Source organism: Leopardus geoffroyi, chromosome C2, assembly GCF_018350155.1.
Source record: "Leopardus geoffroyi isolate Oge1 chromosome C2, O.geoffroyi_Oge1_pat1.0, whole genome shotgun sequence".
NCBI lineage: Eukaryota > Metazoa > Chordata > Mammalia > Carnivora > Felidae > Leopardus > Leopardus geoffroyi.
The window spans coordinates 67,970,868-67,996,507 of record NC_059333.1 but is presented as its reverse complement, the minus strand read 5'-3'; the positions used below and the strand labels follow the sequence as shown (position 1 = coordinate 67,996,507).

General features: G+C 41.5%; 1 protein-coding gene across 3 annotated transcripts in view; it reads right to left on the bottom strand.

Annotated features, from left to right (window-relative positions):
• Positions 1-25,640, bottom strand: part of CASR (calcium sensing receptor) — a 79,203-nt gene that overhangs the window by 29,876 nt on the left and 23,687 nt on the right. Inside the window, exon 1 of one of the 3 annotated variants that reach the window (XM_045502241.1) lies at positions 22,624-23,263. The exons of the other annotated variants lie outside the window; for them this stretch is intronic. The gene's annotated coding sequence lies outside the window, so the exon portion shown is untranslated. Of the gene's footprint in view, positions 1-22,623; positions 23,264-25,640 lie in introns of those variants that run through there. 3 annotated transcript variants of the gene reach the window in all.

Here is a 25,640-nt window from a genome sequence, read left to right as displayed (position 1 = left end):
GTTGCCCATACTGGAGAAGGACTATGTTCAATTGTGAGGCCACATTTTAAAGAGGTCATTGATAAGCTAGGGACCCCACTGATGTTATTGCTGGATTTTAATCCATTCATTTTTCTGCGTGAATAATGCATAGAATTTTCCTAGTAGAAGCAGTTTCTTGCATTAGTATAATATAAATAATATTTTATTCACCACCTATGTTCTTATAGAAAATATAAAATGAGTCATACTCAAGTTTAAATCTGGCTTTAAATCAAACAAAAATGTCAGAAAAGGCCATTTATTCTTTATGCTTTCTTTCTTATGGTGGCTTCCCTTTTTTGTACCTCTTTATCACAGATATCTGGTTTCAGTTTGTAATAGGACACTCCATAAACCTTTGAGGAATAGTTCTTGTAAAAGGATGCAGATAAATCAAAGCTCAGATTATGTTATAAGACTCGGCCACTAGATTTAAGGAAAAGTTTCTACTTTAGCATGATTATCCTAGTAGGAACTCTTTGCTCTCTATCTCACCCTCTCTGTGAGTCAATTACCAATGATACGTTGATGTTGGGTAACTATACAGCTTCTCCTGAGGTTCAGGCCCAGCCCTGAACTGTCAACTGGTCATCTCTACCTGGATGTCCCACAGGTGCTTCCAACTTGACAGGCTCTAAACTCATCTTCCTCCCAGATTTGTTGCTGCTTGTTTTTTAATCTCAGCAAATGACGTACCATCCACAAAGACACAAAATGAAGAGTCATCCTAGCCTCCACCCCTCTCTCCTCATCATTGCCTTTCATATTCAAACAACCACCAAGTCCTGTAGATTCTCCTTCCTAAATCTCTGGAATCCATCTACTCCCTTCCATTTCCAAGGCCATCTTAAGTCTGCCAGCATTTCATACCGGGATTTCTGCAACTATTCCCTAATAAGCATTCTTGCCTCCAGTTTTATCCCTTTGCAGCCTGCCTTTGCAGATCTTTGGATGTCATGGAACACATGGTTTGGAGCACAGGCTCTGAAGTTAAAACTGGCTTTGAATCATAGTTTCACTGTTTTCTAACATATGACTTTGGTAAAGTCACTTTCTGTGATCTCATTAAAATAATGCATGTAGAGCCATTAACATAGTGTAACTAGTAAACTCACAGAAAATGCTAGCTGTAATGAATACCTTTCCAGCCTCACTCTTGGTGGTCTTCTCTTTGAACTCTACACTCCAGCCATACTAAAATTCTTTCAGTTCCTCAATTACACCAGACCCTTCGTAAAATCCCCAGACCTCACACATGCTGTTCCCCCTCATTGGTCCCTCTGGCCTAAACCTTGCCTGGAAAACATCTACTTATCTTTTAGCTTTCCGATGCTTATAACCATGAGGCATAGCTTGCCAAACTGTGGGGTCTTTATGTGAATGGAGAAAAAAATCTCCTGTGGGGTAGACACAGCCTTGTACTAAGGCATCCAGCTTGGGAGTGGAGCACAGGCTGGGTTTCCACTCATACTAACCCCTCAGCTATACAGTGAGCAACTTATAGGACTCTCCAAGGAGGTCTTATCTGGACCCTCAGACTAGGCAGGTCTAATCTGTTATAATCTTTTACATCTTGGATCTTGGAGTTCTCCTCTTGGGAGATTTTTCACACTTTATTATAATTACATGTATAAATGTCTGACTCTAGAGCCCAAACCCTTAATCATTGTCGTATGTTATCTCTTGCCCTTTAGGAACCCTACCTCCTCCTCTATCAGCTATTCTAGCAGAGGGTACTGGGCGCTACATGGAAGGAGCACCCCAGCAGACACTCAACATTCATAGAATTGTCTCCAACAATGTCTGGACACCCACAGCTATCCTAGTTTTCAGACTCTGGTCCTGTATTTAGATTTTGGGCTTCATTTCTTGGTCGTGCATTCATAAGTACATGTGCTAAGATCTGAGAATACAAAGATAACAAACATATGCAGTTCCCTAGCCTGAGAAACCCCCAGTACAGGGGCAAGTACACTGGTGTAGAGGATCAGAATTTACCTCAACATTCAGAAGTGAAAAAGAATATTATAACTTTGGTTTCAATGACTGAATTCAGCTGTGCTCCTCAGCACTTAGCCCAGTGTCTTGAAATAGTAACTGCTAAGTAAATGTCTGTTGAGTCAATGCATAAAAAAGAAAGCACTTTGGAAGAAGACAGAAACTAGCATTTATTGAACCAGGCATTATGTTAGGTCCTTTAAAACATCTAATGTATTTTAAATTTCACAACTGTAAAGAAGGCAGTACCAACTCCACTTTCAGCTTACTCAAGTGAGAAATTCTGGCACTTGAATTAAGAATGCCTCAAGAACCCAGAATTTTAAGGAGTTGCAAGTAGTGTACTGAATTAGGAGAGGGAACATTATGACTGGTTAAGGTAGGTCACTAAGAACTGTTAAACTTTTCCTGTGAAAGATTAACTACTTGGAGAAGTTTATTAACTTCATTAGTCCATTCAAAAGAAAATTCATGGCAAGAAGTAATAGATCAAGGGGAGATTTCAGGTCAATTTGCAGCTGTTAACTCCACCAGTCTAATGCAGTCTCCAAACCACCCTTTTTAGTCCAATTACTAGGGTCTAATTTACTTTAAAGCTGAATCATTCTAGATCCTCATTCTCCCTTTTCCCCAATATCCAATCACTTTGTCCTGTTGATTCTACCATCTCTCTCCACCCTGCCATCCCCTTTCCATTGCTGTTGTCACTGCCTTAGCCAGATTCCCCTTGCCACCGCCCCCCATTTCTTTTTTGCAAAAGCTTTCTTTTCCTTCTATCTCACTGCTTCTGTCATTGATAGTGACAATCAGACCAGTACCAAGTGTGATCATAGCATGGTGGATTAACAATTGGAGTTCATCATTGTGACTTCAGTTTGCAGTAATTAGAATACTAAAGTTCTTGAATAATCACTAACACTTCAGTTTCAGTATCTGCAGTAGAGACGTCTAATTGTATCCCTCATATCTGTACTCCTTTTATGACACACTAAAATAGTTTTTAGCTGGATAAATCGTTATCTAAAATAAAAACCACTTTCCTCAACTTCCTTTATAATTATGTGTTGTCATATGACTAAGTTTTGGCCAGTGGGATGTAAGCTGATATGCTCTGTGGTAGCCTCCAAGAAACTGCCTGAGAAAGAGTGTTTGTCCTTTGTCCCTTCTTCATACCCTCTTCCTTCATTCTGAGGCATGGAGGTATATGTGACAGCTGGAGCCCATCTTGAACCATGAGCCATATCTTAGGGAATGATGGTGCAGAACATTTGTATCAGACTGTTTCTGGACTTTTACGTGACATATAAAAAAAGCTTCTAGCTTGTTTAAGCTATTGTTATTATATTTCTTCTTATATTAACAACATCTATCCAAGAGTCACAAGTAAACTCATTTGCTTTCCTTACTATAAGTTCATTTCATTTAAATCATATAATAGTGTTTGCCTTCTTGCAAAAAAATATTGTAAACACAAGCTGAAGCTAGTATTTGTTCTTTATCTCAATGGAAAATATATTTGGAGGAAGAAATGACCCATGTACCAGCTGGTTTTATGTTCAGAAGGTCCTTGAAATCATAAGGAGTGTTTTAGTACTAACAGATGATGGATCACTAACTTCCTCATCCAAGAGACATGGGATGGCAGGTCAGGGCAGACTGGTCTGTGGCTCCATAGATTCGTTAATTTGTAAATTCATGCAATTATTTATTCATTCAAAAACATTTATTGGGCTCTCCTATGTGTTAGACACTAGGGAGTGCAAGGTACCCAGGAGAGAAAGTTGAGATTGTTGCCTTCAAGGTGTTTATGGCTTAAAAGGAGACAAAGATATGTATTACAAGTTCCATGAGGCAAATGCTAGGAAGAGGCATGAATTAGGTGTTGAGGGAGTGTAGAGGGAGGAGATGTTTGCAGGAGAACAATTCACAGTGGGGACTGGAAGCTTCTTGAGGGTAGGGCCTATCTCTTTTCCTCATCACTGTACCTTGGCACTCAGCACAATATGTAGAACTTACTATGTGCTTCACAAATATTTGCTGAATGAATGAATAAAGAAGGCATGATCAGTAAAAATGGGGGCTGGTTGGGCAATTCTAGGACAGAACAGAGAAGGGGTCACCCCACAAGACCAAAGGTTTCTGAGGGCAGGGTCTTTGTCATGATCACAGTTGCACTACCAGCACTGAACATGGAACCTGGTACTGAAAGGATGTTCAAAAAATATCTGTTGAACTTGCATTTGTTCCAAAAGTTCCAGAATCAAGGACAAATTAACAGAGGATAGAAGGGCAAGGTTAGAAGGCAACATTGCAACATTTCAATTTTAATCAAGTTAAAACCACCTTGGCTCTTGCCCCTTGGCTTTAACATTTCCGGAAATTATGTAACTCTACAGAAGAATGATTTTACCTACATTTCAACTAGAGAAAACCGAAGCACAGACCGCCTGAACATAAAACACACTCAGTAAATTAGAGGCATGGCAAGCTCAAAAACTACAATTTCTTGATTCCTAGGCTGCAGAAATAAACATTCTGGGTTGCCTAGAAAAAAAGGTGGTTATGAAACCAAAATTGATTTCCAATAGAAATCATTTATCTACATAGGGTGAGTACCTTGATTTCTCTGTGATTTATTGTACTGTAATCTTTGTCCTCTTTTGTCATGCTGATCATAAAGAATACTAACAGTAAGGTGTGAAGCCACCATTACAGAAAGGTGAAACTTGTATGTTTTGATGAGGGTGAACAGGGAAAAACCTGAGAGAGTTCAACCAATAATCACAAAACCCGTGTACCCGGCTCTGGTTACAGCTTTCTTTACCTCTTGCCGAGGACATAACCACAATGTGGGTTTTTAAATGCACCTGGTGTGCATTTGCTAAAGAATTAGGGACATCTTATCCATCATTATTAATGTGACCATCCTCAGTTCTGTGTCAGACTTCATTCCTTCTGTATTAAAGCAAGGGGTGTCTTGTTTTGAAATGAGGGCCCTCTTTCAGCACTGGGAGAACACAGACTGTAGAGTCACACTCGGCTGCCTCCCTCCAGCCCTGCTTGCTGTCCGCACGCCAGCTGCACAGGTTCTTACCTTCCATCTCCCTGACAACAGGTGTGACTTTTGGAGAGTCCATGCCTCATTTAGCCCTGGTAATGACTTAATTGAGTTGGAAAAATGCAAGGACAGGATCGTGATAAAAACCAGCTGAGCTGGGTTCCTGTTAGTCATTGGAAAAAGCTATCAAGGAAGGGAGGAGAAGGATGAACAAGAGTGGGGAGGAGCAGCATGGGGTGTTGAGCAAAATGGGGAGAAAGAGCCAAGACAAAGCAAATAAAGGAGATAAGTAGGAGAGGAAATGGACATTCATTAATGTTGTACTATAAGCTCCTTGACAACATGGCCTGGTTTGTTCTGTTTGTGGCCCGGAACCCAGAGGAGCCCTATAAATGATTAAGTGAATAAATATATGTGTGGAGTGCCCACAACACAATAAACCATCTTAGGAGTTTATGAAGCTATCTCAAGAAGAAAGGAAAAGACAGAAAAAGAAAAAAGACATAGAATGGGAGTTGAGGGAAGGTGAAAAATTCAAGGTTAAAAAATGATGAGAGGGGCGCCTGGGTGGCTCAGTCAGTTAAGTATCCAACTTTCACTCGGGTCATGATCTCGCGGTTTGTGAGTTCGAGCCCCGCGTCAGGCTCTGTGCTGACAGCGGCAGAGCCTGGAGCTATTCTGTGTCTCCCTGTCTCTCTCTGCTCTCCCTCCCTTGCTCATGCTCTGTCTCTCTCCTCTCTCAAAAATAAACAAACATTGAAAAAAAATTTTTTTAAATGATGAGAAATGCTCATTGTCTGCTATAGAATCTTATGAATTGAAATGTATGCTGGCTTTGGGCTTTGACATTGCCAGTGCCTGGTTTCCATGATAGGACTGAGTTCCTGGGGACACAGGCCATGAGGTAAGAGATTTCTTGTCCTGAAATGATTCTCTTCATGCCTTATGTAAGCTCTGCTGATGGATGTGTGGACACCCATGAAATGGTTCAGGTGAAAAGCAAAGACACTCAAGTCATGTTTTTATAAAGAAAAAATGCCAGAGCTTCAAGTCCTACATGAGAAAAAGATTTCTGTGGAATAATGTCCTGGTATCACCTTTCAGAACTGTAAGGAGCCCTGATTAGCCAGAGTGGTATCTTTCAGTCTGGTGTCCCAAGATGTGCTACCACAGCGTCCTCAGGTAAAATAAGTTTGGGAATTGATGTACATACACTCTGTGTCACAAGGACACATTTGCCTTGGTTGGTGACACATCCTCATCATTGGTCTGTGCCTGGTCCATTTTTATTTCTTTTTTTCTTTAAAAAAATTTTTTTAATGCTTATTTATTTTTGAGAGAGAGAGAGAGAGAGAGAGAGAGAGAGAGAGAGAGATAGAGCCTGAGCAGGGGAGGGGCAGAGAGAGAGGGAGACACAGAATCTAAAGCAGGCTCCAGGCTCTGAGCTGTCAGCACAATGCCTGACACGGGGCTCGAAACCATGAACTGTGAGATCATGACCTGAGCCAAAGTTGGACGTTATCCTACTGAGCCACCTAGCCGCCCCGATTTTTATTTCTTTATTAAGTTATTTTTATTGATTAAATTTTTTGTTCATATATCTTTCTCCTTATTCTATCAGTTTTGGTCTTTTTTCCCCTCAAATTTTAAGAGTTCTTTATACATTATGGATACTGGCCCTTAAGCTGTGATATATGTTACAAATATTTTCATATAAGTTGGCAGTTCTTTGACTTTATGTTACCATGCAACTTCAAAAACATTTTTAGGTAGTCAAAATTATGAATTATTTCCTTTATTGCTCCTGGATTTTGAATTAATGTTAGAAATATTTTCCTTATGCTGAGTTTATAGAGGAATTCACCATAATTCTTCCAGTGTAATTCATTTATTTTCTAATTTTTTTCTTTACGTTTAGTTTCTTGATCAGTGTGGAGTTTATTTTTATGTATGGTATGAGGTATGGATCTAATGTTGTCTTTTACAAGTAGCTGCCTAGTGTGCCAGCAACATTTATTAAAAAGTCCATCATTGCTTCTCTGGTTTAAGATGCCACCTTTATCTATTCTGTTCTTATCTGTATGGCTCTTCTCATGGCAGTGGCAGGAGCACCTTGTTTTGTTTTGTTTTTTTAATTTTTTAAAATATTTTTATTTGTTTTTGAAGGAGAGAGAGAGACAGAGCATGAGTGGGGGAGGAGCAGAGAGAGGAAGGCATAGAATCCGAAGCAGGCTCCAGTCTCTAAGCTGTCAGCACAGAGCCTGACGCGGGGCTCGAACTCACGAACTGTGAGATCATGACCTGAGCCGAAGTCGGACGCTTAACTGACTGAGCCACCCAGGCGCCCTGCACCTTGTTTTAATTATGGGAACTCGTAGTATAGTTTAATACCTGGTAGGACTAGTCCACCTTTGTAGTTTTTATTTCTTAATGTGGTATTCTTGCATGCTTGTTTCTCCTTTTGAACTTTAGCATCAACTTGTCCAGCTCCATAAAAAAGCTTGTAGATATTTTTATTGGGATTGTGTTACATTGACATCTTTATGGTGTTGAGTTGTCCTATCCAGGAACAAGGATGCATGTCCTTTTGTTTCAAGTCTAATTTCGTGTCTTTTAAGAGTATCTCCTCTCATTAGTTTTGTACATTTTTGTCAAGTTTATTCCTAAGTATTATCTTTGTTACTATTATAAATGGGGCTTTCTTTACCATTATGTCCCTTGGATGGCTATTATTTGTGTTTATGAACTCTATTGATTTTTGTATGTTTAATTACATATGCTGATACTTTTCTGAGTTCTTTCATTATTTAAATTAATTCTATTGTTCACTGATTCTCCAGTATTGTCTGGAGATATTTTTACTTCTTCTTTTTATTGAGATAGAATTGACATATAACAACATATGATTTCAGCTGCACAACATAATGATTTGATATTTGCGTGTATTGTGAAATGATCACCACAGTAAGTCTAGTTAACATCCATCATCACACATAGTTACAATTTTTTTTTCTTGTGATGAGAACTTTTAAGATCTACTCTCTTAGCAACTTTCAAATATACAGTACAGTATTAATAACTATATAGTCACCATGTTGTGCATCTGATGACTTATTTATTTTATAACTGGAACTTTGTGCCTTTTGACCACCTTCACCCACTTTTATTTCTTTATTTCTAAGCTATTTTAAATAACAAACAAGCATCCCAAACAAAGAACATCAGTAGGACCCTACCTGAAGGTTCCCCTTGCACCTTATGCTCCTGCTTCTCTCTCACCAAAGAAACCATTATCATGAACCACACGTTTATCATTTCTTTGCTTTCCTCTCCACCCCTCCAACCCCTGCTTTAAAAATACCTTTTTTTAGGGGCACCTGGGTGGTTAGGTGTCGGGTTCTTGATTTTAGCTCAAGTCATGATCTCATGGTTAGTGAGTTTGAGCCCTGCATTGGGCTCTGTGCTGACAGTGTAGAGCCTGCTTGGGATCCTCTATCTCCTTCTTTCTCTGCCTTTCCCCCACTTGTGCTCCCTCTTTCTCAAAACAAAGAAACTTTAAAAAAGGCATCAACTCAATATTATAAAAAATAAAATAAAATATTTTATTTTTAAATATTTAGGGAGAGAGAGAGAGAGCATGTGCAAGAGCATGTGCGAGTAGGGAAAAGGTACAGTGGGAGAGAGAATCTCAAGCAGGCTCCGTGCTCAGAGTGGAGCCCAGTATGGGGCTCCATCCCACAACCCTGGGATCATGACCTGAACCCAAATCGAGAGATGGACACTCTCCTGACTGAAGCACCCAGGCACCCCCCCCAAATTTAAAAAATCATGGTAAAGACTGGGAGGATACACATCAAAATATTGAGTGATTAGATCTATGATGGAATTGTGTATGTCTTCCTTATTTTGCTTTTTGTTTTTGAAATTAACAAAAAATATATAATTTTTTAAAAATCAGAAAAGATGTTATTGTAAAATGTTATTTAAAAGGTGGCTATAGAGGTGCCTGGGTGACTCAGTCGGTTGAGCATCTGACTCTTGATTTTGGCTTGGGTCGTGATCCCAGGGTCGTTGGATTGAGCCCCGTGTTGGGCTCTGCACTGGGTGTGGAAGCTGCTTGAGATATTCTCTCTCTTAGCCCTCCTCTGGCCCTCTCCTCCACTTGCACACTCACACACATACTCTCTCTCTCTCAAATAAAAAAATAAAAGGATGGCTATAGACATAAACATTAAACATGAAGGAAAAACACTGCAAAAATGATTTTACTACCCAGTCATACTATATATACTTCAAAAGATATTTTGAAAAATATGTTTATGGATACTTCTTCATATCTTCCATTCTTTTTCAATAAAATTTTTACCTCCTTCTTTTCTCTTCTCTGTCTCTTAAACTGTTAATTGTAATACAAGACATCAGACATATACACAAATCATAAGTGAATGAAAACACATCCATGAAACCAGCATCCAAGAAAGTAGATTAAGATATAGAACCAGAACCCCAGAGGCCCTACTCACATCTCCTCTCACTTATTATCCTCAACAAACCAGTAGCCTGGCCTTTACCATCACAAATCACACATTTTCCATGTTTTTGAACTTTATATATATGGAATTAGGTAGTATATACTCCTTTGTGTCTGGCTTCTTTTTTTCCAACGTTGTGTTTGCAAGATTCATCTATATTGTTTTGTGTAAACATTGTTTGTTTTTTCTCACTGTTGTATAGTTTATATGTGATTATATCACATGTTATTTATCCATTTCCCTGTTAATTTTTTGGTAATGTTTATTTATTTATTTTTAAATTTTTAAATGTTTATTTATTTTTGAGAAATAGAGAGAGAGAGAGAGAGAGAGAGAGAGAGAGAGAGAGAGAGCTGGCAAGGAGCAGAGAGAGAGGGAGACACAGAATCTGAAGCAGGCTTCAGGCTCCGGGCTGTCAGCACAGAGCCTGATGTGGGGCTCGAACTCGCGAACCGTGAGATCATGACCTGAGGCGAAGTTGGATGCCCCATGGATTGAACCACCCAGGCATCCCAAATGTTTGTTTTTGAGAGAGAGAAAGAGAGAGAATATGAGTGGGGAGGGGCAGACAGAGAGGGAAACACAGAATCTGAAGCAGGCTCCAGGCTCTGAGCTGTCAGCACAGAGCCCAACACGGGGCTCGAACTCGTGAACCTTGAGATCATGACCTAAGCTGAAGTCGGATGCCCAACTGACTGAGTCACCCAGGTCCCCCATCCATTTCCCCGTTAATGAAGAGTTTGAGGTTTTAATAAATAGTGCTGCTGTGAACATTCTTGAACACGTCTTTTGGTAAAATATGTTGAGTACGTGCCTGAAGTGGAATTGTTGGGTCAGTTTGTGTATGTTTAGCTTAGTAGATAATTACCAAAAAGTTTTTCAAATGGTTGTAATCAATTTATCTTTCCACCCAGAAGTATATGAGAATTTCCACTGATCCAAATCCCAACCCACCTGTGATATTGCCAGTCTTTTTCACTGTAATCATTTCTTGCTTTCCTTTCATGTGGTTATTTTGTATTTACCTGTATTCCCAAGAAGCATTAATTTTTTTAGTTGTTTTAAACTTTATAAAAGGGCATCATACTGTATGTAATCTTCTGAGACTTATTTAAAATTATGTTAATAAGATTCATCTATAATATGTGTTACTGTAGCTCATCATGTTGACTGCTGTGTAATAGCCCATTGTGTGAATATGTCACAGTTTATTCATGCACTTTCCCATTTATGGATATTTGGGCTCTTTCAATGATATGGCAGGTCTTTCCTTCAAGTTTGCTCTATGCAAGAATCATGGAAGAGTTCTATGAAATTCCCAACTGCTACTAACTCCTTGCAAAATCCAAGGCCAAAAATGACATACACCCAATGTTTTATCATTCTGTTTTTTCTCAATGTTAACTAAAATCACATAAATTTTAAAAATTAGTGCCATTTCATTTTGCTTAATTTATCACTGCAGCAAAAGACCAGAGGCAGAAAACTCTAATTCATGTAAAGGTACAAGAGAATTGCCTTCATTTTTCCAGGCTTAACAACCCAAATTTCTTTTAAAACTTTTTGGATAGGTCTAGTTCATATTTTTCTAGAGATATATGTTACTATTCTGTGAGCTTTTTCTAACTTCTTCATGCCATTTTTTAGTGTATGCTAACAGAAAACGGGACCATGCTTGAGACTGGCTAGAGGCTGAGAGGCATTGTGTCCCAGCCCTTTTGTGACAGATCTCAGGACATATTTGTTGGCTTTTGTCCATACACTGTAATTAGGCTGACTCATATTAACATTCTGGTCATCTAGGTTCTCCTTGTTTTTCTAATATGCATTTTCTTTCACAGTCCTTTCAGAATGTATATTTGTATTTTTTAAAATCTCCAGATATATCACATTGTAGCTGTTCAAGGTGAATTTTATTTCTTAAGAATTATGGCCCCCTGTTAAATTCATTTTGAATTTTGTTCCCATGTTTGAAGGACCATGTATGTCCCCCTGGTAAGAAGTGTCAGGAAATAACTGACCTCTCCAACTTTGCACTTGGTGGAGAATCACAAATTATAATTTAAAAAATAAACGCTGGAACAGTTGCCCCTATGAGAAGACTCTCCATCGGACACCTGGAGCTGTTCTGGAGGAGGACTATCTCAAAGTAAGGAAATCTTCCCCAAATAAAGCTATTTATGTTTCCATAAACCTGACTTTGAAGCAGATTATCCAACATACCCTCATCTCACATGCTGGAAACCCATCTAATTGATTCCCTCCAATGTGGTAAACCTCAGGCAGAAATGTCATGTTATTGAATAGTGGGTCTTATATCTGTCAGGAACTGGGCAGGATGTAGGGCAGTGGGTCTCAAAATGAGGTCCCTGGACCACCACTAGCAGCAGGAGTAGCATCACCTGGAACCTATTAGAAATGCAATTTTTTTTTTTTTTGCCAAAAAATGCACATTCCTGGGCCCTGTCCCAAAATACTGAGGGTGGAATCCTGAGATCTACATTTTTTTTAAATATATGAAATTTATTGTCAACTTGGTTTCCATACAACACCCAGTGCTCATCCCAAAAGATGCCCTCTTCAATACCCATCACCCACCCTCCCCTCTCTCCCACCCCCCATCAGCCCTCAGTTTGTTTTCAGTTTTTAAGAGTCTCTTATGCTTTGGCTCTCTCCCACTCTAACCTCTCTCTTTTTTTTTTTTCCCTTCCCCTCCCCCATGTGTTTCTGTTAAGTTTCTCAGGATCCACATAAGAATGAAACCATATGGTATCTGTCTTTCTCTGTATGGCTTAAGAAATACAAATTTTTACATTCCACACTGACCTACTGAGTTAGATACTTTGGGGGGTGGGGCCCAACAATCTGTGGTATACATTAAATACAAGCCATGTATACTCAAGTTTGAGAACCACTTCTGGACTATCACAACAACTCTTTTTTATCTGCACTGGTATAGGCTAGTAAAGTCTGTTCCTGGCCCTGAAAAGTCTATTTCCTAGGAATAGTTTTAAAATGAACCTTTTTTCCCAACACATATAGTTTTTTTTCCCCAAGCATAATCTAGCAAATTAGAAATGCATTGGAACACATACACAATAGTTTCCTGTCAATGTCAATTTTTTCTTCAGTTTTTCTGAAATCTTTCTCATGCAATAGTTCTTAACATCCAATCACACCAGTATATACCAGGAAACGTAGTTCAGAAATCATTGCTCTGTAGCTAGGGTAACTTTCAGAATCTGTAATCAGTTTGTATAATTTGTAGAATCAGAGAAAATGGCCATTAACCACAGATTGGCCACTTCTCGTCTTCTCTCCCAGCCAGATGGAGGGGATTTACCTATCCGGTGATCATTCTCTTCTACCTTTCTCTGGAAGAACCTTGGGAGTTCTATTTTGAAACTTATATCTTTTGGGGCGCCTGGGTGGCTCAGTCGGTTAAGCGCCCGACTTCAGCTCAGGTCACGATCTCGCGGTCCGTGAGTTTGAGCCCCGTGTCAGGCTCTGCGCTGATGGCTCAGAGCCTGGAGCCTGCTGTGGATTCTGTGTCTCCCTCTCTCTCTGCCCCTCCCCTGCTCATGCTCTGTCTCTCTCTGTCTCAAAAATAAATAAAAAACATTTAAAAAATAAATAAATAAACTTATATCTTTCATTATTAAATTCCCCTTTCAAATTTGCCAAATGGATATATATGCTTCACAACCACTGGATTATCTCCAGATAATAAGGTCCAGGATCCTGTTTACATGTGACCATTAGAAGTCACTTTCACAAATCTCTTCTGTCCAGTACCTCCTGTTCCCTTCTTTCTCTGGCAGCCCTTCTGGGGCTCAGAAAGGCCTCTCCTTCAGGAGCTGGAATAGCCCTGAACATTCTGCAACCTGTAGCTATCCAGTGCACTCTCAGTGTCTCTCTGCCTGTTCCTGAGCCTGTGAATGGCTTCTGAAGACATGGTCTGGATAAGAGGAGGCCACAGAGACCTAACAAAGAACTCTTACCACGTTGATTCCTCCATTACTCTTCTTTTTTTAAAAAAAAAAATTTCTTTAATGTTTATTTATTTTTGAGAGAGAGAGGGAGAGAGACAGAGCATGAGTGGGGGAAGAGGAGAGAGAGAGAAGGAGACCCAGAATCTGAAGCAAGCTCCAGACTTGAGCTGTCAGCACAGAGCTTGATGTGGGGCTCGAACTCACAAACCACAACTGAGCCATCCAGGTGCCCTCCTCTATTCCTCTTCTGAAATGAAATCCTATTTTCTTATTTTGATTGTTTCTCTCTTCTCTTCCTCTTTTGCTGTGTGTGTGTGTGTGTGTGTGTGTGTGTGTGTGTGTGTGTCAGAAGTTTCCGAACTGGTTTTTAAGACTTCTTCCAATCCCTCTGATGAGAAATAAACTCTTTTAAAAGTTATGGTAAAGGTTACTATTCCTGTTCCTATTTAGCTACGCCCATGCGGTGACTCTAGTAGACCAGGGGGCAAACTATGGCCAGATTTGGCCCACCCATTTTTGTAAACACTCCATTGAAATAATAGGCATGCCTATTAATTTGAATATTATCTGTGGTTGGTTTTATGCTACAAGGGCAGATGCGCCTACAAAGCCTAAAATATTTACTACTTGATCCTTTACACAGAAAGTTTGTTGACCCCTGAATTAAACTGAACACAGAGAAAACTCTGCCTTTATTATGACTGTATGCCAACAGCTTTGGAAATAGCTATGTGCCTGGTGTGCACAATGGTTTCTGCAGATTAAAAGAAGCTGATTCCATCAGCCTTTCTGATTAGAGGGATGGGTCCAACAGCCTGTTTTGTGGCCAGAGAAACAGGTCACTTCTTCCCCTTGGTTGCCATCTGACTCAGGAGGCATCAGGGGTCTTGTTTGTTTACCATTTTCTCACATGAAGAGAATGGAGTGGGTTGTGTGGTGGGGATTACCCCAGTGAAAAAACTTTAAAGATGGGAAGTCCAAGCTGAGAAGCTGAATCACCAGCAGCAACCATTTCTACACGCTTTGATACTGCCAAATGAGTCAGTTCCCTGGGAACCAGTTACCTTCCTGTGAAGATGACCTTAAGAAAGAGTATGATTGGTGTGGTTTGGTTGGGAAACAGAAAAACCACTACCTCCCATCTAGCCCATGCCTGATCTGGGTGGGGTGTAGGCCTGAAGGGAGGAAGCCCAGCACTTCAAGTGAGGAAGAAATGTTTGGTGATCATTTTAATTCTGTTCCCTTATCATTGGATGGATGTAAATTCTCTGGTGAACTTGTCCTTTTGCATTTCCCTCATTTTTCTTCTCCCCCTCCACTTCATAGCTCCACTTCCCACCACTCTGAGGCTCGGATAAGGGCTCCTGACATTGGATTAGAGAACATCAGAAGAGGAGGGGGCTTATGTCAATGCCTTTTAGCCAAGCACCACCAGGACAGGGGAAAGGGAAGCACCTAGGGTACAGAATGTGAGAGGCACTGCTTGTTATGGCTGGCCCTAGTCCTGGCCCTTCTGGAGGAACAGCCTTGTGGTTGGGCAAGTTAGGTTTGTTACTTATTTCAGAGAAGCAGAACTGTGGGTCATCTCAGAGAAGGTGGTAGAAAGGACTACAGGGCTGAAGCTTGAGTGAGGGGATTTTGCAGAGGTTTTAAGGAAGCAGGGCTTGGGATGCTGCCAGGAAGCAGGGGTCATTCTATGATTGGGCATCTTAGTGACTCTTGTCTAAAAGGAAGGAAGACTAGAGTGAGGCTGAAGCTGTAATTGGTAAAGAAGCAGTAGTAGTAATCTGAACCAGGATAGGGAGATGTTTGGTCATTTTTGTGGTTTGGATAATGTTAACGTTTTGTTTTGTTTTGTTTTGTTTTGTTTTTATCTGTGCTCAGACATGATTGTGGAGTGTCCACAGTCGCAGAGTGGCCTCGTTTGATGGTGATGTTCTATGAAATTGCATATATTCAGCATGAAAACACCCACCCAGCTCCCAGGTATCGGGAGCCATTTTTCTCTTTCTCACAGATCAGTTACTCATTGCCTCACTCTTTTTCACTTTCCTTAAAGTCACAAGATCACAGGATAGTGGAGCCAGAAAGGACTTTAGAAACCAGCTAGTTCAAACCTTGAATGTTTAAGTTAAAGAAATGGAAGATCAGAGATGTTTCCTGCCTTGCCAATATCACACAGCCAGTTAGTACTGTGTCTCACACACAGCATCACACAGCTGGTACTGGGACCCAGGTTTCTTGACTCCAGAAGCCCTGAATACGTTGACCCTAACTCCTTCAGCAGCCTCACCTGTAGGTGTAGGGAGAGCCTACACCTCTCTCCCTCTTCCTGTGCTCCATCCAGTCTGCCTTCACTTCCTCCAACAGGCCACGTTCTTAATTGTCTCAGGCCCTTCCCACAAGCTGTTTTCTCTGCTTGGAATGCTCTTCAACACCTCTGACCTGCACCTCTGGCCTTCTTCATTCCTACTCACCCTTCAGGGTTGGCTCAAATCCCATCACCTCTCAAAGAAGCCCCTTCTGATTCTCTAGGCCTTGCTCTTCCTAGTGCTCTCTGCATCTTCCTGGCATTTCCCTGCCAGTCCCTCTGAGTGTCCAAGCAGGCAGGGATCTGGTCTCTTTCACTGCAGTATGCTCTGGACATAGCAGGTACTCAATAATGAACGGACAATTTACCCCAAGCCTGGTGGAGATTCCACGGCTAGAATTCTTTTTATAGAATAGAAAAAAGGATTCTGAAATCTTTTCTTTGTGCCTTTATATGAAGTCTGATTGCAAGTAAAAAATACAACAGGCTAAAGCAAAAATGCTGAGGTGTTGCAAGTAGGTGGAGGATGAATTTGATGATTCCACCCCAATGTCGTCCTTCCTGTGATCACTATCTGGACATGCGGGTGTGCTGGAAAGGCCAGCATGCAGCTGGGAACCCTTCACATCCCTGAACCAGAGATGGGTCCCAGAGTCTGAAGCTGCTATTGCATCATTATGTAAAATGTTAGAAGACAATTAGAGTAGGCTGTTTGTCATGAAAAATGCTATAAAGATGAGATAGTCCAGACAGCTTATGTATATGGATCTCTCTGACATGCTGATGAAAACTATGGCTGCTCTTCCCAGAAAAATGCACATCTGCACGTAATTCTATTTGTTGCAGGTGTTTCATATACCTGAAAAGCAAGGTTATATGATTTGAGGTTTTTCTCTCTGTGGAGAAGTATATCTCTGTTACCTCTGTGGAGAGGCAGAGCAAAAATGGAAGCTAAATTTCCTTATTCTCCATATACCGTCCTTTCCCATAATATCAAAATGTTTATTCCATCATGAGATGGAACAGGGCATAACAGTTGAAGGCACAGGTTCTGGAAGAAGCCAGGGTTCCAGTCTCTGCTTTGACTAGTTGGTGAGTTGGGGCAAGTTGTAATTTCTGTGCTTTTGTTTCTGCATCTAGAACACAGGAATATAACAATGGTGGGGTTGCTGTGGGGATTACATTAAAATAATCTTGTAAGAACATATCACAGAGCCTAGTTGGATAAACATTAGTTCTTAACTTGATAGAGATGCCCTCCCTCCCCCGTCTTTGATGAGAAAGGTCACTTTGCTGTTTTTCTCTGGTCCCAGAATATACCTGGTTTAGCTCACCCACAGCATGGCTACCTTCAAACAAGTGTTTGATAATGAGAGAGGCCTGGGGCAGAAAGCCAGGCAAGCCACCCAACTAGCTAGATTAGAGATGCAGTTAGCATCCTGTCCACAGGGTGGATATTAGCTGTATGGCACACTCCTACCATGGGATCACGATCAGGACATTTTCTGATGTCTCCACGGTGACCACAGGCCAGATGATGACACTGAGAGAGCTGCAAAAAGTCCGAGTCGATGGCAAAGAAAGCAAGCAAAGAAGGTCGTCTCGAGATTCCACAGGGAGAGATGGGTTTCAGGTTTCAAAGTGCAAATCTCTGATCTTTATGTATCAGCCTGATAGGTCTTTGCAACAACTTGGAAGCGTGTTTGTGAAGAAACCAAGAAAAAAGCTCTTTGGCAAAAAAAAAAAACTGTTGGAGACAGACGCCTAGGAGGGAACAGGAGACCAGTTTTTAGTCTCTGCTCTGCCACTCGCCCTCAGGACCAGCTGTTGCTCTTCTCTGGGCTTTGGTCTCTTTATCTGTAAGGTTTTCTGAGTTGGGCAGCAAAGGTTTGGTGAGTCCTGCAGGCGGAGCCTCAGTAGAGGGCTGGGCTTAGAAGTGGCCACTGTCCCCTCCCCTAGCCTTCTACAGGTGAGCGACTGTCTGGGGGACGGGGTGGCGGGAGGGGCCGGGAGAGGATACCCTTAGGGGAAGCGGGCTCCTTTCTCCGCCGTCAGCAGCCCCCCCGCCGGCCGCTCTGGCGCAGCCCACCGTCATTCCGCCCGAGCGCCCACGCGCCCGCATCAGCCAGGGTGCCGGCTGTGCTGGAGCAGAAAGATCGCAGATCGATTTCCAGCCCTGCCTGGCCGTGGCGTCAGCAGGGAAGAGAGGTTGTTTTGACTTGTAGTGCGTGGAGCTAAGGGAGAGGCCTTCTAATGGCCTTGGGCGCCGGCCTTGGGCGAGGGGTCACTGCCTTTGCACTTTTCTGCTCCACGAAGGCGACCCATGCAAAACGCTGCCCCTGCGTGCCTCGGCTGGGTTTGGGGGATCGCGTCCCAAGGTCCTAGGCTCTTCTAGGGGGTATTGATAACTTAAGACCAGAGACACACTCTGCGCAAAATAAATACATAATAAGGACTTGTTACTTTGAAGTAGCCATATTGACCTGGCCAGAGAGTTATTTAGATGCCATTAGAAAAAGTTTTGTTTGCTTTAAGAAATGATGCAATAATGTGCCCAACAGAAGCTCAGTTCTGCTTCCTGAATCTCTCATGGGCGAGTGGTGTGGGCAAGCTGCCGGGCACTTTATGCACCCTGTGTACGTGGGCTATTAGAGCTAGTGGGGACTTTGGGAATTACTTAGCTAATGAGAAACCAAGGGTCGAGACAAAGTGAATTGTTTTTATCCCCAGCGGGTCATGGGTCTTCCCAAGGGCCTCTTTCAGTCTCCATTGCTTCACTCTGTAGAATCTTTTCTGAAATAATGATATTGTCTTTTGGAGGCTGTCTCAGAAAAGGACCAACACAACTTCAGTCCTAGAAGAAAGTGGCCAGCCCAGTTCTCCCTTTCTCATAGAATTCTCAGTTAATGTGCCTGTGACAGAAAGGAGGGGTTTGAATAGCTGTGGATTCAGGTGGTTGTGTGGAAAATGGATAGCTTAATGGATCGAAAAGGAAGTGGGAGGGGCTCCTGGGTGGCTCAGTTGGTTAAGTATCTGACTCTTGATTTTGGTTCAGGTCATGATCTCAGGGCCCTGAGATGAGCCTGCTGAAGATTCTCTCTCCCCCTCTCTCTCTGCCCCTCTTGCACTGTCTCTGTCTAAAAAATAAGCAAATAAATAAATTAATTAATTAATCAATTAATTTAAAAAAATGAAGTGGGAGAAGATGGGAGTTAAATGACAAATAAGACAGAGGTGAGTAAAACCTATTTTATATTTGCCATAGTTGTTTAAGATTCATTGAGTTCAGGGTTCAGTTCTCAAGGTGGCTTAATAAAAACTGCAGGAATACAGCTTCTTCCATACTACCAGGTTAATTCTTCATATTCATTGCATGAAAGATTAATGAAATCAGAGTTCTCTCTGAACCCCTGTTAGATCCCCATTCTGCCCCATGTGGACCATCTAGGTGAAAATTTGCTGTGGGTAGAGATATCCTAAAGCTTGGGTAGGGAGGCTGGGTTGGATCTAAGACAAGAAAAATTTTAGCACCAATATGGTAGCTGGAACAGTGAAGCTTAATGATTCTCCAAGGAAGGGAATGAGGGGGGAAAACATAAATGGTAGCCTTAGAGTACAATTTCCTAAAGTGTTCTTGGTCAAATATAAACATTGTGTGAAATAAAAGTAAACATGTTTGTTAACCATAGGACTTATCAGTGCTTTTAATAGCCTAATATGCATGGTAGAATCTCCAAGAAAAGGACATAGTAAATAAAGTTGAAAGATAAGAAAAATATAGTTTCATTCTGTTAATTTTATTTATTTTAAATTTATTTTGAGGGGGGAGGGAGAGAATGCACATGCTTGTGTGTGAACGGGGGAAGGGTGGACAGGGAGAGAGAGAATTCCAGGCAGTCCCCATGCATGAGTGTGGAGTCTGATGCGGTGCTTAAATCCATGAAACGTGAGATTGTGACCTGAGCTGAAATCAAGACTCAGATGCTTAACTGAGCCACCCAGGTGCCGCTCATGCTGTTAATTTTCTTACTCTTATTTTTTCTCTCTTCTCCTGGATCTCAAGTTCATGGTGCTGAAAATCCTTGATGTAATACGATTTATTTATTCGTATTTAGCTGTGATTGTCAGGGATACTCATGATGACGAACAGGGATGCTGCTCTATATTTCCCGTGAAAATTTCAGTCTGTGTCACACCGGATTCCCAATAGTTGGACATCATCAGTACTATCTTACACTTCCCTGGATCAGACTTATTGTCATAACTTGCCAAACTTTCTACATGTTGCTTGGTAGCATTAGCATTGGCTGGGGATTGAGACTGGAAGCAGAGCAAGAAGGAGTAGTCAGATGCAAACAAGCTCTGGGAGGAGGTGCATTGCTGCTCCCTGTGATTGATACCAGAATGGACTATCCTTCTTTTGTCTTGTTTGCCTCGGGATCAGGTATCTCTCCTATTTCTCTTTTTATTTATTTTTTTTTTTAATTTTTTTTCAACGTTTATTTATTTTTGGGACAGGGAGAGACAGAGCATGAACGGGGGAGGGGCAGAGAGAGAGGGAGACACAGAATCGGAAACAGGCTCCAGGCTCTGAGCCATCAGCCCAGAGCCTGACGCGGGGCTCGAACTCACGGACCGCGAGATCGTGACCTGGCTGAAGTCGGACGCTTAACTGACTGCGCCACCCAGGCGCCCCTCCTATTTCTCTTTTTAATAAAAACATTTTGTTGAGGCATAACTTACATATAATAAAGTTTACAAATCTTGAAACTACAACCTGATGAATTCTTACAAATGCACAACATCCAGACAAACACCATCCAGATCAAGACATAGAACATTCCCAGCACACCAGAAGACTCCCTCATGCCTTCTCAGAATTATACTCCCAAATTTGATTCTATCACTCTAGATTAGTTTTGCTTATTCTTTAACTTGAGAGCAAGCATGGAGACGCTTATTGCCCTGAAGGTTAATGCATCTTGACGTTGCTATTACTCAGCTGCCCCAGCTGTTACATATGCATGTATGCATATGTACATGCAGATATAGCAGTATGGCAGCACTGGGATGACACTTGTCACAGAATTCTGAATATTTTACTTCATGTGCATAATGTTGTTGACATGGCAGAGAAACAGAGAATGGGAATAGGAAGGCAAGTATGTTTCTAGTGAGGCTGCCCAAAGCCTCACACTCTAGATCAAACCAAGTCTGTAAGGCAGGAACTCCTCTTGTCTAAATCACAAGAAGCTAAACAACATGGAAACTGTAGTATTTGGTATTCTACAGTAGATCTCAGATGTCTGAATTATCCACTAAATGCATCATCAAACTGGTGTGATAGGTGGTACATCTTCATCCCTCTAACTTTTGACTGGTGTCTTTGTCACTCTAACCTTCATGGTTGGCCCAACCCTAACCCAGGGTTTGAACTAGTTCTCACTTTTGGCTCCAGGAAGGCACCGCTTGTACAGACCTAGCTCAACAGATTCCCCCTTCATTTTGGTCTGCTATGACTTTGGTGACCTTAGTCTTGGTGATCCCTGATCCCAGTTACCCTGGTGTCAGTTTTGGTCTCTGATCCCTGATCCATGGTGGCTGTCCCTAATGCCAACAACCTGCTCTTCTGGAGCTTGGACAACTGCAGCCTTATGCTTGTATGGACTCAGGAGATGAATTGAAGATCCTGTTTCTATAGGTGTGTTACATCATGCTGACAACTTCTGCAGCTGAATCAAGCCCTCACTGCTTTTGGGGCCATTTGAATCTTAAATGAAGCTAGTTGGATTTATCTATAAAATGCATCTGTCCACCTCATATCTGTCTACTTCTCCTTGGTTCACACCCCCAGTCCAAGCCATCATTTTCTTTTTTTTCTAAGTTTATTTATTTATTTTGAGGGGTGGAGGGGCAGAGAGAGAAGGAGAGAGATCATCCCAGGCAGGCTCCACACTGTCAGCACAGAGCCCAATGTGGGGTTTGATCCCACAACTGTGAGATCATGACCTGAGCTGAAATCAAGATTTGGACCCTTAACAAACTGAGCCACCCAGATGCCCCCACCCCAAGCCATCATTTTCTATACCTGAATGACAGTCTCCTATCTGGTCTCCCTGTTTTCACTCTTACTCTAAAATAATCAGTTTCCCCCCATTTTTCATATAGCAGTTAATCTTTTAAACACCAAAAGTGATCTGCTTCTTCATCCCCATTTTGTATGACTCTCCCTTTGTTTATTATTTTTAATCACCCTAATTTCTTACCTGTTCCTGCAACACAGCAAGCTCTTTGGCCTTGGTGTTATCTCTACCTGGAATGCTTTTCTCCTGGCTGCCTCCTTCTCATCCTCTGATCTGGCCTTAAATGTCACTTCCATAGGTAAGTCTTTCCTGACTACTCTGTCAGAAGTTGCCCTCACCCCATTTGTCTGGTATCCCTGTCTGTTTTTTCTTCATAGCACTTACATCTATAATCACCCACTCTGAAACATGTAATTGTAATTTGCAAATGCAAACATGTGATTGTTTATCTGTTATCGACTCTCTAGCTCCAAATCTAGATTCTAACTCCTTGAAGGTAAGGACCTGTCTGTCTTGTTCACAGCTGAATCCTCAGGAATTAGCATAGTGTCTAAAATTTTGTAGGGGCTCAGTACATATTTATGATGAATGAATGAGTAGGTTATTTATACCCCCGCTCCTTTCCTACCTTCTACATCCAGTTCATCATGAGATGCTGTAGATTTTGCTCTTAATTAACTCTTGATTTTTTCCACTTCTTTCCAGCTCCACCACTACCACCCTAGGTGAAGCTGCCATCAACCCTCACGTGGCCTGCTGTAATGGCTTCTCACATTGCACCCCTGCATTCAGTTGGGCTCTCCTCCAGTCCATTCTTCTCCTTGCAGTGGGAGTGATCTTTGAATACAGAAATTTAGTCATTTCATGTTCTTGCTTAAATCACTTCATTGGCTTCCTTTGCTGTGAAGGTCAAGACCACAGTTCTTATGGTGGTCTGCAAGGCCCTGAGCTCCCAACCTCATTTTCTTCTCTACAACCTTTATTCTCATTATTCCAGATGTGACCATGCTCTGTTTCTTCCAGCCGCAAGACCTTTGCATCTGTTTATCCACTGCGAATCTGCTCCTCCCCATTCTTTGCTACACAAGTCCTGTTCATTATTTGGATCTCAGCTCACATGTCATGTACTTAAGAAAACTCCCTGAACCCTCCTTTCATCCACACAAGATTGGGTCCACTCGGCTACATAGAATTATACTTTCCCATCATTGCACTTAAAACAAGTTCTTTTTTTTTTTTAATTTTTTTTTAACGTTTTATTTATTTTTGAGACAGAGAGAGACAGAGCATGAACGGGGGAGGGGCAGAGAGAGAGGGAGACACAGAATCGGAAACAGGCTCCAGGCTCTGAGCCATCAGCCCAGAGCCCGACGTGGGGCTCGAACTCACGGACCGCGAGATCGTGACCTGAGCTGAAGTCGGACGCTCAACCGACTGAGCCACCCAGGCACCCCTGCACTTAAAACAAGTTCTAATAGGACACTTATTTCCTATTTGTTAAATTATTTGTTTATGGCTTGTTGCCTTCATAGTAAGCTCTATGGGGATAAGGGTTATGTCTGTTTGGTTCACTGTTATATCTCCAGTGGATGGCATAATGCCTTATATGTAGTAAATACATAAATATATGTTGAATGAATGAATATAAATTAAAAAACAAAATTCCAAATGGTGAAATTAAATCTATAAATTATATATGAGTAACATTAGCTCATTATTGATGAGGCACTCTTTCATCTGCCAAAAGTTGCTGATAGTATATACACTGACATCTTTATAACTTACGGAGTCTATACATTTCAATTTTTGTATTAATAAGAACATCAAAAATACTAGTTAACATTTATTGAGCACTTTTTATGTGCCAGACTGTACTAGTGCCTGAAAGTTAGTCCTCCCAACCACCTATTAGGATGATACAGTTATTATTGACATTTTCGTAGATGAGGTAACTATAGTTTCTAATTTTTCTAGCCCTTTTTAATGCATCATGGGAACTCCTAACTGTTCTCAGATTCCCTTATTTTCTGAAAGACAATGTCAAAAAAACCTTTCAGGTAAATATTAAATTGACCAGATCCTTTTAAAATTCCAAAACAGACACCCCAGACTGAGATCATCACTACCCCCTTTCCCTAGGCTACTGAAAGGGAGAAATGCCAGTGGTGGTGATTCAAACTATGCCCCACCCATTCCCTTGCCCACACTCCGGTATTGGAAAAATCAGGTAAAATGATCATGAGGTCAAGGGCAAGGCATCCTTGAAGGGATAAACCTGCAGCCCAAGGAAACTAGAAAGGGAGAGAGTAGTTCTATCCACTTATGCTTTGATGATGTGGCTGTCCATAGAGTGACTGTAGGAGGTGTGCCCATCAAGAAACAAGATTAATTTGACAAACATACTTAAATAACAGTGCCTTACATTTGTATAGGGCTTGACAGTTTACAAAAGTGCTTTCGTGTCTGTGACCTAGTTTGATTCTCGTAACAGCTCATGAAAAGTAGACATTATGAACATCCCATTAAGATGAGCAAACAGAGGCTCCTCAAGGGTAAGGACCTGATGGAGGCCCACAGCTCTCAAGGAACACAGTCCTGGCTTAGTTCCGGAGGTTATGGTTCCCAAGGCTTCTGCCATCCCATGCACACATCCTTCAGAGACAGCCCCTCGAGGGCAGCTCTTGTTGGAGTTCAGAGCACATCTGACATGGGTGCCTCTCATAGAGCCAATTTCTGAGCTGTCCAAGAAAACCAATTACACCTGACTTGGCACCAAACTCTTGTCACTCAGCTTAATCATTACCTTATTTGCCAGACTTAGCTGGCTCTTAGCAACTTTGACCTATTTCCAAAAGTCAAATCCTTCCTCAAAGGTGGACACTTTGTCAAAACTGATGATATTCAAAAGAATGGGATATATAGAGAAATGGCTGGATTATCCACCAAATATTAATGATGGACTTTTAGCTGTTTAAAAGCCTTTTAATTTTTGTTCTTTTCTGCCTTACTTGAAATCTCTATAATAAACTGTGTTTTGCTTTAACATTTATTTATTTTTAATGTTTATTTATTTGTTTTTGAGAGAAAGAGACAGCATAGGTACATGAGTGGGGGAGGGGCAGAGTGAGAGAGGGAGACAGAGAATGCCAAGCAGGCTTTGCACTGTCAACATAAGCCTGATGCCAGGCTTGAACTCACGAACTGTGAGATCATGACCTAAGCCAAAATCAAGAGTCAGATGCTCAAATGACTGAGCCACCCAGGCCTCCCAGCCATGTTTTGCTTTAATGAGAAACAATAGGAACAGATTTCTTACAGAAAAATGTTGGAAGCAAATATTGCAGAATATTAATGGTAAGTAATTTTGACTTGTAGATATCAATGATTGTCACTTGTGTGGGCATGTGTTTTCCTGCACTGAACCCCCCAACAATCTTTTGATCTTTTGAGCAACAGAAGTCTCATCCAATATATGGAAAGCCTTTCAAGGTGCTTTACTTAAAAGGAGACAACACTCATTTGGCTGTGCGCACACTGGTGTGTTGATTTAAAATAAATTAGTAAGGGGGCGCCTGGGTGGCGCAGTCGGTTAAGCGTCCGACTTCAGCCAGGTCACGATCTCGCGGTCCGTGAGTTCGAGCCCCG